The sequence below is a fragment of the Uranotaenia lowii genome, chromosome 2, assembly GCF_029784155.1.
Source record: "Uranotaenia lowii strain MFRU-FL chromosome 2, ASM2978415v1, whole genome shotgun sequence".
In the NCBI taxonomy this organism is placed as follows: domain Eukaryota; kingdom Metazoa; phylum Arthropoda; class Insecta; order Diptera; family Culicidae; genus Uranotaenia; species Uranotaenia lowii.
Window position 1 is genome coordinate 428,321,544 of NC_073692.1, and position 15,456 is coordinate 428,336,999.

Genomic DNA, 15,456 nt, shown 5'->3' on the forward strand with positions numbered 1-15,456 from the left:
TCGTGTTTAATATGGAAATGAGCAAAGAAGGCCTCACAAAAGTTGAAAAAAATTTTATTATTTCGTTAACTTTGAAGTATAAAAAGCAAACTTGAGTAGGCCCTGAGCTTATAATGAAAAAAAAAACACATGTTTTGATCTCGGTCCACCAGTTTGCTCTTCATATTTCAAGGATTTCGTTTTGAAAAGATGATATTATATGTCCCATCCATCCGAAGGAAGTTCCAACCAAATGCAGGACATTTTCAAAATAATCATGAACCAGAATCGGCAGATGGCGGAACAAAACGCGCGGTTAATGGCGGTAAGGTTCACCACTCCAGCAGCCCTCAACCAGCCAGGTCATCGAGTCTCTGTGGTCCAATATTCGAGAGTTCTGCTACGATCCGGAAAACGGCCTTAGGTTTGACCGTTGGTATAAAAAAAATGATGATTTCTTCCTTAAAGATGGAGCAAAGCTGGACGATGCGACCAAGGTTTGGCTGCTGCTGAGGAATTTGAACGTGATAGTCAACGACAGATACCCCAGCTCGTTGCAATCCGGATTTCTCTGTTCAGCAAGAGGTACCATTGCTTTCAACTTGTCAAGCAGCCGGAGAAGATTTCGTGGCGTATGTCGAAACGGTGAAAAAACGCTGTGAGGACTTCGAATTAAGCAGGATTGCTGTGAGGACTTCGAATTAAGCAGGATTACCTCGGATCAATTCAAGACGCTGATTTTTATCCGAAGCCTCCAATCGTCAAAGGATTGTATATCAGCTGCAATTCGACACCGCTTCCGATATAATCGTCATTTTAAAGCCACATGGAAGAAGCTGGAATAACCACCTCTACCACCAACACTCAAACACCAAACCAAGTTTGGAACGTACTATGTCACCAATCAACCATCCCTCAATGTTTTCGGTCTGGATTGAATTGGTCTCTTCCACGGTCATCGATCTACCACAAAGTTCAATCAGACCACTCCGAACCGATCCAGCAGTACAATAAAGCGTTTTCCAAGGTGTTTTCCAACTCACTCGGACATTGCACGAAAACTCGAGTCAAGCTCTTTTTGAAGCCAGATGCACGACCGGTTTTCAAGCCCAAACTCCCGGTAACCTTCATGTCCATCCGAAGGTCGAAGAAGAATTGGAACGTCATGAGAATCTCGAAATCATTTCCCCGGTGGATTTCCCGCAGTGGGCTGCCCAATAGTCGTAGTAAAGGAGGCGGGTGGCAAAGTGAGAATCTGCGCGGACTACTCAACCTCTTCTTGTGCCGGACGACATCTTCACCAAGCTGAATGTATCCAAGGTTTTTAGCATCATTGATTTGTCCGATGCTTATCTCTCAAGTTGAAGTGGACAACGAATCAAAGAAGCTGCTCACAATCAACACCCATCTAGTAGTGTACCGGTTCAACAGACTAGCTCCTGGTGTCAAATCCGCTCCCGGGGCATTCCAGCAGTTGATGAACGGAATGATTGAACGTTGAATCTTTCCTGGACGACATCATCATTTTCAGTAAGACCGAATCCGACCATCACAAACGACTCCGGGCACTCTTCAAACGGCTTTGTGAGTAAGGGTTCCGTCTTCGTAAAGACAAATGCAACATTCTCCAGCGGCAAATCAAGTATCTGAGCCATATTGTTGACGAAAAAGGTATACACCCAGATCCTTCGAAGATTGAAGCCATCGCCCGAATGCCAGAACCAACAGACGTCTCATCCCTCCACTCCTTTCTTGGTGAGGTAAATTTCTATAGCAAGTTTGTACACGCTATGCGCCAACTTAGGCGCCCTCTTGATGCACTCTTGAAGAAGGACGTTAAGTTTATCTGGTCTCAAAAATTCAAACAAGCTTTCAAGAAATTCAAGACGACGTTCCAATCAGATCTGCTGATGACCCACTCCGATCCGAGCTTGGACATCATCGTTGCTGCTGAAGCGTCGAAATCCGGAGTTGACGCTGTCATTATGCATCTATTTCCGGATGGTTCTCTCTAGGCAATCGCTCATGCTTCCCGAATGCTTGAGTCAGCTGAGGTCGGATACAGTCAAATCGAAAAGGAAGGACTTAGCCTTGTTTTTGCGGTTACCAAATTTGACCGAATCGTATCCAATGTTGAGCGCTCACTCTCCTGTACTACGATTTTGACATCCAGTAGGGTCAAGTGGAGTAATTATGAACATGGGGTAATTCGTGTTCATAATTACCTTCTAGACAGTGGGGCAAATATGAACAGACGGGGTAATTATGAACGGACGTCTCAAGGAAGTTGCTCTACAGAAAGATAAAGAGCACGGAAACATTCATTGTTGGCAGCTTTTCAGAATTAATGTTAAGAAATAAACATATGGTGGCTGTAAGTGTGCCAAACGAAGAAATTTTGTTCATAATAACGCCACCCAGCCCCACGTATCCTCCAATATATTCGGATATGCAGACATTCTATCCCGTCTGATCAGTAGCCACATCATGCCGGATGTAGATTTCATTATCGCATCCCTTCAACTCGAAGAAGACGTTGAGGTTCCTTTGGATGAAGCCATCGAATATTTATCTGTTTCCTTCAAATTGGTCCAACTTGTGACAAGCAAATGTCCTGTCCTCCAGCAAGTTCACCTAAAAGGTATGGCCTTGTTGTGAAAGGCTGTCTGATGATGGCCGACAGACTGCAGACTACTTTACTGCAGCTTCTTTTTTTTCTTCTGACTAGCGCTAGTACTTACTTGATTCTCATTCTTCTTCAGCTTTTCTTTACAGCGACCAATGTTGTCATCAGATGACCGAAGCAGGCTGGGGCACCACTGGCATCAGTCGATCGACCAACTTCCGGATGAAGCACGACTCCGGCTCCCGAAGAAGATAACTCCAGCTCCAGCAAGCGCGATTCCCTGCTCCATCGGCTATCAGCTCCCAATAAAAAGCCCTTAGAATATCATATCCAATCAGCAAAATCGTTTTTCCACTCTGGGACCTGGGAACACTATTCTTTGGGCCACTTATTCGGTGCTGGCCCACATCAAAATCTAAAGCGAAACGAGCATATAAAGCACATGCTATTCTCCAAAGCAATCATTCACCTACCGGTTCTAGATGAGTTTTGACCAGTAGTGTTGACGGTGTGGCTTTATCCAACAAACCGTACGTCGAAGCACAGAGAACAGAGGTCTGGCCCAGAACAAAAATGAGCCCAAAACGTGTGTAAGGATTTGAATTCAAATACGTTAGTGTGGTATCCTGACAAGCGAGGTAAACTGCAAGAGTTCAGAGATGATAAATAGCGAGCGTAATCGAGAGCAGGTCAGTCTAGATAGGACCGGCAAGCGGTCCAGATGGAAATACCATAGTTAGTATTTCGTTCAAATATTACTCAGCATATAGCCACTAGATGGTGCTGATTGCTAAGTGAACGAAAACTAAACGAACTGCCCGGTTACTCAACAGGGGTGCCAGGTGTTTTTTAAAAACTGCTATCAGTCTTATGCAACTAATCTTACACTTCCTAAAACGCAACCAATATCATAATTAAGTTAATTTTTAGAGGGATTTATATTTTCGATTGGAATTGGAATTTGATTGGATGAGAAATCTAAGAGGGTTTTTGGATATATTTAAGAAAGTGACAAAATCCAAAATGTCACATGATTAACCTTACCAGAACGTATCCATGCCGAAAAACCCGGATATTTTTACCAGAAATCTTTGCAAAATCCGCTCATTGGAACTCAGAATTTTAGAATTAAAAACCGGGCTGATCAGTTTCAGGAGTGAACATGATTTTTTTTTCTCGAGACACCTCAGTGGCATTGATCTTATTTATAATTTTATAAAATTGTTATAAGTTCAATTTGATAAAGCAAAAATTGTTATTTGACGCAAAAATCGTAAATCGTTAGTTTTATGGAAGCTTTTGGTTGTGATTTCGCCAAAATTGTGGATATATCGTGAAAAACCGAGCTTTTTTCCTCGAAATCCATACCTCCCCTTTTCTAATTTTTTTTTTCTTTGAAAATCCGCGTAAGCTCGTTAATAAAACCAGCCAGTTTGGTATTATTACACTAGATAGCTTTTCTTCAGAGGAATTCAATATCGCAAAGTAATGTAAATCGAATTCTGGCCCAAGATTTCTTCTAAGGAAAAAAAAATTGATCAAATTGGCATGCCTGATAATGTTTTGAATTTTCGTCGCCACGTGGTCGAAAATTGTTGTTTACATAAAAATTTGCGTTTCACACGCTCCGATTTTCATTTTAATTTATAAACTAGTTTTACATTTTACTTCCATAAAATGTTACTGTAAAACTCGATTCATAAAAAATAGTTAGCTAGAGTTTGAATTGTTTGAATCCTGAAGCTCAAATGAGTGTTTTCGTCAGTTCAAATCATACAATCATTCAATCAATCGTTTAATGGTTGTTTTTAAATACTGTTTATAACTTACACAGCAAGCATCATTTTTGTTTCCTACGATTCAAAACAAATTTTTAAGCGTCTAGTGTTCTGAATTCTAATATTTGAGCGCTTGGAAATGCTCAAATTCCTTAGTTTCTAGTAAATTAATCATTAGTAACTGATAAACCAACACACATTTATAAAAAAAATACTAATTTTTAATCAATTTGTTATCCCCTAATCAATTAAGGTTTCTTCATTTTTCCTAGATGCGTTGCGTGGCCTTTAGCTCTACAATTTTTTTTCAAGGATTTCTGTTCTGCTTCCAAAGTTAAAACATTCAAAAAAAAAACGAGAGCCCATAGAAGAAACACCACAGACGCCTCCAAATAAGTCATAACTATGTGCATCTCGGAAAAAGTAAATTTGATAGACCTATGTTATCAATACCTCTGTAACATACATAAAGAAAATTTGTGTTTTTCTTGTTGATAATTATATTTCATCAATTTGGAAAAAGTTTGCACAGTAAAATGCAAACAAAAGATAAAGATTTTACAGGCATTCCTTTAAAACGTTGGATCGATAGCTTTTCTACTGCCGATCAAGTTAGTAAGTAAACCATCTAAAACTTTGTCGTTTGTTATATAATGAAACTTTTCTATTTTTTTATTTCATTTCATAAATTCATGCGATGGATGTTAAATAACAAATAACCATTCAAAAATGTTCAGACAAGTTGTACATTAATGCTTGAAAGTGATTTTTACCTTAGCGTGCATCTTTAACGAATATAAACAAATCTTCGTTAAGTTTGTTTTTAACGACTTCTAGTGGCTATATGCTGAGTAATTTTTTCTTTAAAATAACGGTTGGCATTTTTACACAAGATTTGAGCTCCAGCCCGACCTCTGTTCTCTGTGGTCGAAGGTTATCGACACTCTCTATTAGGTCCCGGAAGATGACGTCGGTTGTTCCTGAGGGCTGATTTGTAGAGGAGTGAAACTGGTAAGTGTCTTGTGGTTTGGCTCGATTGCAAACTCCTCGGCTAACTCGAACTGATGTCTGGAGATAGAAGGATGCGGAAGCAGCTAATCAATCCGAGACGGAATCCTCAGCCAAGACCAGAACGAACAGGAACAGCACGCGGGAAAACTAACGAGCGCGATGGCGAAAATAAAAGTGAACTTTTTACCACAGTAAAGACTTATATGAACTGTTATCAACAATCTTCAAAAACTTATGGTTTCAAACATCTTAGGTCAATGGTTTCTGTGAAAAACTCTACTAACTGAAAGCCAAATTTTGTTGGAAGGCAAAGTACCTAAACTAGTTTATAAAAACAAAAACAAAAATTATTGGAATTATTAGCAAAGCGAAAAAAAAAACGCGTGCGATGTCAATCAGTCATCGCCTACTCCTCTTCTATTAAAAAATAATTTTAAGTTCTAATATCTTCAGAAATGATTTTTTTTTCATATGGGATACACATTGGAAACCAGGAAGGAAATAAACGGAAAAAAGTGAACGCGCACAATTCCACCTTCCGGATGTGAAAAACCACCAGCCTAGATGGAAAGAGAGAAAAATAAACGCCGTTTTCTTTTAATTAAACCATATCGACGGTACACTTTGTGGTAGGTAGGAACATCCGCTTCCGGCTGAACGACCTAGGATGCAGTGTGAATATCATCACACTTTCAACGATGCAGTTCGTGCGATTCGATTAAGCTCGTTTGAATGTAATTAAAAAAAAAATAATTGAAACAGATACGGTGTGTTGTAAGAACTTTACAAAAATTCTATTAGTATAGATGATGTAATTTTCCAGAGCTGAACTTTGTTTATACATTGTTGAACTTGATTCATCATCCCGTTTCAACCAAATTCTGTAAACATTTTACATGCACGGAACTCCTTTCCCGATCCTTGACCTTCTTTTGGTTGGAAATCCGTTTTTTTTCGCCCTTTACACTCGAAACAATCAACTGAGCAGCGTGATGGCGTGAATGAATCTTATCGTCGCTCGGAGCCGAACCTCGGTTCCCCATTTTATTCGTGACTTCCATCGATTCATAACAAAAGCCGCGACGAAGTCGCGTGACTTTAATCGCCTTTAATGCTGCTGATTCCCAATAGAATGTTGGTTGTAACGAGACCGAAGCGAAGTTCATTTCATAGAACGACAATCGAGCTGGGGTGACAATAGTTCCGCGATAATTATGCATTTTCCTTACGGAACAAGCAGCTGCGATGATGGACCACACCCGCGGGTGTCGCCTGTAGTAATTTAAAAGGACCTGGGCGGGGGTGTAGCCATAAATTCAAATCTACAGGGACAGATGAGTAAATCAGAAGATGTCGGCCATCATGGCCACGCACGGTCAAGACCAGAAGCAGGACAATAATAGTTAAATGGCAAGTGGGGGTGTGATCGCGTATGTAGATAGAACTAGCTGGAAATGATTTGATTGATGGTCGGTCATAAACGCTCATCCATTTGGATCTGATTGATGTTGGATTATTCAGAGAGGTTACGCGGAGGGATTGGACCGATTTTCATCTGTGAACTACCGAAAGTATGGAATTGGTAACTACCGATAATCAATTCAGCGTAAATATGTTCTTTTACAGCTCAATGAAAAGCGCTACACACATTTAGACATAAAATAAAATAATTCTGTTTAACAATCGTTTCCGAAAACTGAGATTTTGATAGTCTGACTGTAGACTGTTGGTCGAAGCAATTACTCAAGGGCTTTGTATACTACTTAAGGATTCTTAATTTATTGAAGATCAGTCAGTAGTTATTATGTCGATTGATTCAGGAATAGATATCGTCACGTTGAAAATAGCTCCTAATGTTTTTCTCGTGATCCAAACCTAGTAGGATGTAAGTTAACATAACAATTTTCAATGAAACAATGCGAAAAACGTTTATGGCGTTAAAGAATAGTGAGACTTTGCACGAATTCCTGGCATGAATATTAAAAGATGGCAATGGCAAAAACAATAAATACATATTGCAAAAATGACAAAATTTCAAAACTTGCAAAAATGACAAATATTACAAAAATGTCAGAAATGACAAAAATGGCAAAAATTAAAAAAGACAAAAATGATAGAAATGACAAAAGCGATCAAAATGACAAAAAATTGCAAAAGGATAAAAATGACAAATTTAACTACAAACATAATCGAAAATTACCTTGATGACAAAATTGACTCATACGTGTTTTGAGCCTACTTGGTTGAAAATTCTTCTCATTCAAAGCAATCAAAAGATTCCCTTTAATTCCACCGCGGTCAAGAGTGTCCTTCCCGGGATTTCCCGGTCGGGAATTTGGAAAATCAGGGAATTCCCGATTCCCGGGGATCATAGTTTCATTCCCGGGAATTTCCGACATGTATGAAATTATTTCTCTGGAATATCCTGATAGCTGCCGGAACCATTCCTATTGGTTTTTTTAATGTAGACATACAAAACTCATTGAGAATATGCCAATTCCTGTGGCAGTAGACATTTGGTGCATTTTTTCATATTCAAATAGATAAGTTTAAATAGATAATACCATTTTCATTGAACGAAAACCCATAACCCTTCGCAAAATATATTAAAAAAAATCGCGCAGCAGGTAGGCAGATTGTGTTTTCTCGAAAGTAACATTTATGCTCTTGTTTCCCTTTAGCTCTGAAAGTCAGATGAATCTCAAAACTTAAAAATGACCAAGACATCGTTTGTTTTTATTCATATAAATAACAATTCAGATATATGAAGTTTTCATTTGGAACGCGAGAAAAGCACACTGAAGTGTGTGGAAATATGTGCTGGAACGGGCGGAAATTCACCAGATATGCAGCAAAATTCATCAGATGTGCGGCAGAATTCATCAAGTGTGCAGAAAATTCACCAGATGTGCGTTCCATCTTTTTGATTTCCCATTTACATGGGATTCGATGAATACTTCATACCTCTGGAACAATTTTGTAAAGTGTCCAGAAAAACAAAAAAAAAGTTGGATAAATCAAACAAATAAAAATATAATGTTTTTTACTAATTAATAATTGCATGAATAGATTCTTCATTTGACCTGTTCAGGTTATACTATAGTTCGTTCGACAGTATTTAATTAATCATTCTTGAAAACAGTTTGATTCAATTCATGAAAAATAAGTTTAAAAAACATTATGAAGAGTAAATTTTGAACAAATTATGGGCTTCAATGCAGGGAAGGTTCAATGACCCCGAATTGCATATATTTTACATTTTTTTGAACATTTCTCGGGATCCCGGGAATTCCCGGGAAACAGGGCGCCAGATTTCCCGATTCCCGGGAACGAGAAATGGCCGTAAATAGACACTCAGTACTAATATGTGAGCCCTCATGGTTGAATAATTCCTTATGTTACGAAAGCGACTAAGTTGACAAAAATAACAAATTTTCGACAAAAATTACCAAAATTAGCTAAATGACAAGAATGATAAAAAAAGAAAACTGACCAAAATGACAAAAATTACAAAAGTTGTAAAATTACTCACAATTGCTAGAAAAATAATCCATTTATTCAATTATTTCGCACAAATTTTTTTTCGCGTTTTATAGACGTCTAATTCTATAAATCGTTATTTTCATTTTCTATCCCTTCCTTTTAACCTTATGGAGATTTTTGGCTTTTCTCAAACAGCCACCACCATACTAACCAAATCATGTTAAGCTTTCTCGGATTTCAAATGAAATCTAATCATGAAAATGTGTCATTCAACAAGGCATTCGGCATATTCGCGATTTTTGAAAAAGTTCATTATTATTTTAAACCCTATAATTTGAATATTGGAAATATGCACTGTTGTGTTGCAATAAATAATATTTTTTCGAATAAATCTCTCGTCTATTATCTCATGTGCATTGACGGTACCAGAAACGAATAAACCATACCAATTTTTGCGCAGAGCGATTTGCTAAACTTTATTCCCAAACTTATACGTATTTTTAATTTTAACATCCTTCAATAGGACGATTTCAATCAATTGTATACGTTGAAAAGGCTTGAAATTCACACCGAGTTCATAAAAGCTACCGAAGAATATTTACAAACAGTTTGATTACATTACTGTCGGCTTTTCACTATTCATTCTTGAGTAAGTCCTTGATTCGAGTAATTTACTATTCATAAAACTATCGAGTGGATTCAAAGCCTCCTTTGTTCAAAACGATTGTATAAAGATGTTTGGTTTGGACAGTCAACTAAGCAATTTTGATTTCTTGCAGTAGGTTTCGATAATGAACACTGTATGTAAAAAATCAAAAGATTCAGCACTGTTTCCTGAATTTCATATGTTGCGAATCCTATAAAAAATGAATCATAATTCTAGGGTTTGAATGAGAAACACCCTTTTGCGACTATATGTTTATAAAATCTGCTGCAATCGCTGCAGTTAACCCACATATGCCAATTGAAACATCGATGCCTTTGATTTCTATAAAATTATTGTCCAAACTCTAAAAACTGGCCATTTTAAATTCAACGCTTATGCTTATTCTTATGCTTATGAAACGTACACAGCCAGATTTCGTCAGCATTCCGCTGAGTAGTAAAAGTACATTTACTACCTATTTTTTCCCGGCCGGGCCCACTGTGCAGTATTAGACGCAATAACAACCTGAACACAGGGAGGAAGTAACGTGTACAACAATAGGTATCACACGTTTAGATGATTAGATATTTTTCCGTTGGGAGCTTATTTGCTGAAAAGTAGTGCACTCCTGGATACCAGTCGTTGGATATTTCTTCTCAAGTGGATGGAAATAAGGTTGTTTTCACACAGAAATTCAAAATTATAGGTGGATTTTAATTTTTATCTGTTTATTTTAACATATTTAACACGTTCGTCGCCACGCTCTTTTTGGTAGTTTTACTAGCCGGGCCCAAAGAAATGCTCAGAGCGAAAAAGTTAGGGAGGAGATTTGCAACGTGTGGCTAAACTGAGCGGCTTACTTGAGTAAATGAGCGTCACACGTTCTTGATGTGACGGGCCTCCCAGGAAATACACCCGTCACCCGAATATGGGTCGCATGCTCTCGTCAATTGGAAGTGCAGATGGAATGCGGATGAATTTGGCTGGTGGCTCCATTCGATCATCCCAATGGTGAAACTTAAACCATGGTTCAAGGGTTTAGACTTGAGCTGTGATTTTATTAAAGCATTTTCCTGACTCATGTCCCAATCACTGTTTCTTAAACGCGTTACTGTATCGTGTAAATCTGTCTAGTACCAATCTCTGAAGCTGTGGCCATGGTTATCACGACATTGACCATGTGGTTTGGTCGTGCGAGATCCACTTGATCGCCAGAGAGCAGTAACAAATTCGCTTCGGTCTCGAGGAAGGCAACCTAATGTACCTGAAAGACATGTGTTAGCTGCGATGGACTTAACTTACTTTTTCGAACTCTATACATATATTCTTCGAACCTATCGATCTTATTCTGTAAACTTTTTCTCAATCTGTGACTAATTTTTTTTTAAGCAAGAAATGTAAACAGTGCAAAAACAAAATCCATTTTGGCTCCTTAAACCTGCTGGATTGAGCCGTTTCAAATAAATGATTTAAAAAAACACATTTAAATTATTTTCTTAAATTTATTGAACTGTGATTGGGAAATTTTGAATTTCTTTGTATCTTATTTCTGGTCATTGATCTTGGATATAGCACCATTGCTCGCTCTTGAAAAGAAACAGAAAAAAGGGTTATTAAAACCTCCATAAAGTCCTTTTTTTTTTAATATTTCATGAAAAAAATATTCATATTTCTATACACAACATTTTTATTGAATAAATTTATCTATCACTTCTATAAAACCAGTTTCGACACTGATTAAAACAACTAAGATGAATCAAATGCCGATTACAATTGCCTTCGCACAAAAATGAAATTAATTAGTAAAGATTCAATTTCCAAAACTTCAGATCACTCCCTTTTATTTATTTATTTACATAGTATCTCACGACATAACTTGACGAACATAATTCCTAAAATTCACTCGGTCCATGGCAACCGTTCTCCAATTTGTCGGGCACCCCACGTTCGCCAGATCACGCTCCACTTGGTCTAACCACCTCGCTCGTTGCGCCCCCGCTCGTCTTGTTCCTACCGGATTCGTAGCGAACACCTTTTTTGCAGGACAGTCGTCCGGCATTCTCGCAACATGTCCCGCCCAGCGTATCCGGCCAGCTTTCACCGCCTTCTGGATACTGGGTTCGCCGTAGAGTCGCGCGAGCTCGTGGTTCATCCTTCGCTTCCGCACTCCGTTCTCCTGTACGCCGCCAAAGATGGTTCTTAACACTCGTCGCTCGAATACCCCGAGTGTACGCAGGTCCTTCTCGAGCAATATCCAAGTCTCGTGCCCGTAGAGAACAACCGGTCTAATGAGCGTCATATACAGGTTACACTTCGTGCGAGGGCTAAGTCTTCTCGACCGCAGTTGCTTGTGGAGTCCATAGTAGGCACGACTTCCGCTGACAATTCGCTCCCGGATCTCACGGCTGGTGTCATTGTCTGCGGTCACCAGTGAGCCGAGATAGACAAAGTCTTCGACTATCTCCAGCTCGTCGCCGTCGATCGTGACCTTGTTATTACTGGACAAGCGGGTTCGGTCGGTCTCGGATCCGCAGGCCAGCATGTACTTCGTCTTGGACGTATTAATCATCAACCCAATCCTTCCTACTTCGCGTTTCAGTTTGCGGTAGATCTCCTCCACCGCCGCAGATGATCTGCCGACTATATCAATGTCATCGGCAAAGCAAATAAGTTGACTGGATCTGTTGAAAATCGTGCCCCGCATTTCGCCCACCGCTCGTCGAATAACACCTTCTAGCGCCACGTTGAACATCATGCAGGATAGACCTTGTCGAAGCCCCCTGCGCGATTCGAATGAAGTCGACAATTCACCCGAGATCCGCACACAGCACTGCGTTCCATCCATCGTCGCCTTGAACAGTCTGATCAGCTTCCCGGAAAAGCCGTTCTCGTCCATGATTTTCCATAGCTCGTTACGGTCGATCGTGTCGTATGCGGCTTTGAAGTCGATGAATAGATGGTTCGTAGGGACTTGGTGTTCCCGGCATTTTTGGAGGATTTGCCGTAATGTGAATATCTGGTCCGTCGTTGATCGTCCCTCCATGAAGCCGGCTTGATGACTTCCCAAGATTTTTTTTTCAGATCACTCCCATTCATTATGATAAAATAATTGTTTAGCAAGCCTTGACTTTTCCACACTTGCTTAAAGAACAATGAACAAAATAATAACATAGTGAAACAACCGATTTCATTATAATTTTGTTCCACATATGTGTTGTTCCGCAAAAAGATTTAAACGTATTTGCTGATTTTATTCAATACTCAGATATAGTTAGATAAATTTGAATATGGTAAATAATTCATTGAGCTTTGCTTCCTAATGTGGTCGAGCACTGGGGCCAGCATTTGATTTTTGTTAATTTCCGTTCAAAAGGTAGATTGAGCGAACGGATGAGACACGGATAAAAGTTTTATATTCTTCAACATTTAACAACTTTCGCAGCACTTGACCACTTCCCTAAAGCAACCAAAAGTTTGGATAGCATTCCTCTATCAGGTTTGATCATCTCACTCAATACAACTGTTTTCAGCTCAATTTTTAAGTAGCTAACCGAACTTTAAAGTTGACAAAAAGTTCGAATAAAATGCTAACACCAGCTTCAAAAAGCAGTACAAAAATTGAAAAAAATATTTATTCGACCCTTCAGGTCCTGATTTGATTCAAATTAACTAACCATAATTGTTACTTACTCACATTTAAATAAAATGTTTTAACCAAGCCTCGAACCTGAGCTCACCGCTTCAAAATCGAGCTACATACTCGCTGCTCTATATGAGCATCATGAGTAGCCAACGATTTTACTTGATGTGGCGATTGTCTTTGAAACTACATACTTTACAGTTCATAATTTCTTAGCTATTCCCACTTTCAAGTTGTTTATTTTCAATAAACAATAAACAATAAACAATAAAAAGTTCTTCCGGAACTATTGTTGTCTCCCAAGTTACGATGTGTTTGTTTATGCAGACACGGATTGAAGTTCGAAACAAGTAGGATTAAGCCTTTAAATCTACTTCAAATTTCCTATATTGCGAAGTTGCTTTTGGAACTTATTAAAAACTTCCAAGTTTACAAAACAGTACAACAGAGATTTTTTTTAACGAACTATTAAGCTGTACAAAAAGACTTGCAACTCTTTAATAGCTACTTGGAGTTGAAAAAAGAAGAAGTACACAACAAGTACCATTGTTTCTCTTCATACCAACTTTTAAGTTTCCAAAACGTAGAAACAGAGATCAAAAACAGTACTTTGAAGCTTTTTTTGAATTTTTGCGGAACTTGATAAAGAATGAAGTTCCATGGATCTCGAAAAAGCATTTTGAACAGCAAAAAAGTTCCACAGAACTTTTGTACAGCTCTATGTGGACTTATGAGTTCGTTCCTTAAATAATATTCGATATTTGGCCCTGCGAGTGAGATTCCAAAAACAAAACACTGTGAACACCTCCGAAAATTTCTCGTCGAACGTTTTCCGGCACGAGTTCCGTCTGACAGAAGCCTTTAATCGGAGTTTCACAAGTTCGCAATCAAGTCAACGCCTACTTTGGATTACATTTTAACTTCAAGTTTTCAAAATGAGTTCCTGTATCAAATTATTTCTTACTCACCAGTACAATCGACAAAAAATCGAGCACATTCGGTTGAAATGATTTTAAGCTAAAACCGTGTGTTTATTTGTGCAACGATTATTAAATCACACTTGATATATAAGATCCGTGATTAAACCACGGCCAGATGCTTTAGAAATGGCTACAATGAAAAATAACGTGACTTTTCAAAGAGGTCTTAACGACATTATACATTAATTAGAAACCCCAACCCACCTCAAATTTAATTTAAACCCATTTGATTTATGGATGTTTTAAATTTAACGCTTTTCAACCTCCGTATAGAGAAGGTTTTGAACAGGAAGGACATGTTTCTGTGGAAACATGACGCTACGCTTAAAAGGATTTTCAATGTTTTCCTAATTTTTCTTGACCCAGTCATAAGTTATTAATGTAAAAATCGACAGTGAAAGTTCGGTTCGATCTAGAAAACGAAAATTTTTCAAAAAAGAACGGCAGTTTGACTCGAGGTCTTCTCATAAACTGAGTGGCTTAGATTTATTTTGTTACTGATTTCGATACTGAACCAAACTACGCCCTCTTATATTTCTCTGTCAAATCCAAATCAGAATTTAATTTAAACTAATAAATTGCAAACAAGAAGTGGCTCTTAACATGCGAACTTTGAAATAGTATCCCATAAATCGAAACCCTTTGTTGTCGTTCTCGTCCAAATTTGTCGTGTGGACTGCAATCACATTTTTTTATATCGTCAACTCCCGTAGTATAATTTTATGGACACATCAAACCATTAGAAGTAAATCTACGGCCGTCTTTATTTAGGTCATTTCCAACAGTAGGTTTTTTAATACATTATTAACCAAAAGTGTCAATAATTAATTAGCCAAACAGCTGACTTAACGTATTCTGTGTTTTCTCTCTGGCTTCTAGGAAGAAAGGCAAACGACTCTTGATGACAGCACTCGACCCGACTGTAAAACGCGGGAGTTTTTCCCGTCGTGCTTTCTTCTCTGTGGGAAAATCCACAACCTACTACGCATAGATGCCACACCTACCGATTTTTCGGTATTCATACCGATTTTTGGGCAAATTTTTATCCAAGAATCGGTATATACCGAATACCGATTTTTGGCAAAACATACGGTTTCATACCGATTTTTGAGATTTTTATACAAAATGTAAAATATAATTCAATGTAAGCGAGACTATCGAAAATATTGGGTTTCTGTTCAATTGAAGACAACCTAATTATATTATTTGGCGTTAGCTAAGCAAGAAACACTTAAAGCTTTTATGATAAGTGCGCGTATTTCAATATTTCAATCGAAACTCTCAAATTTTAAAGGAAAGAAGTAAAACAAAGT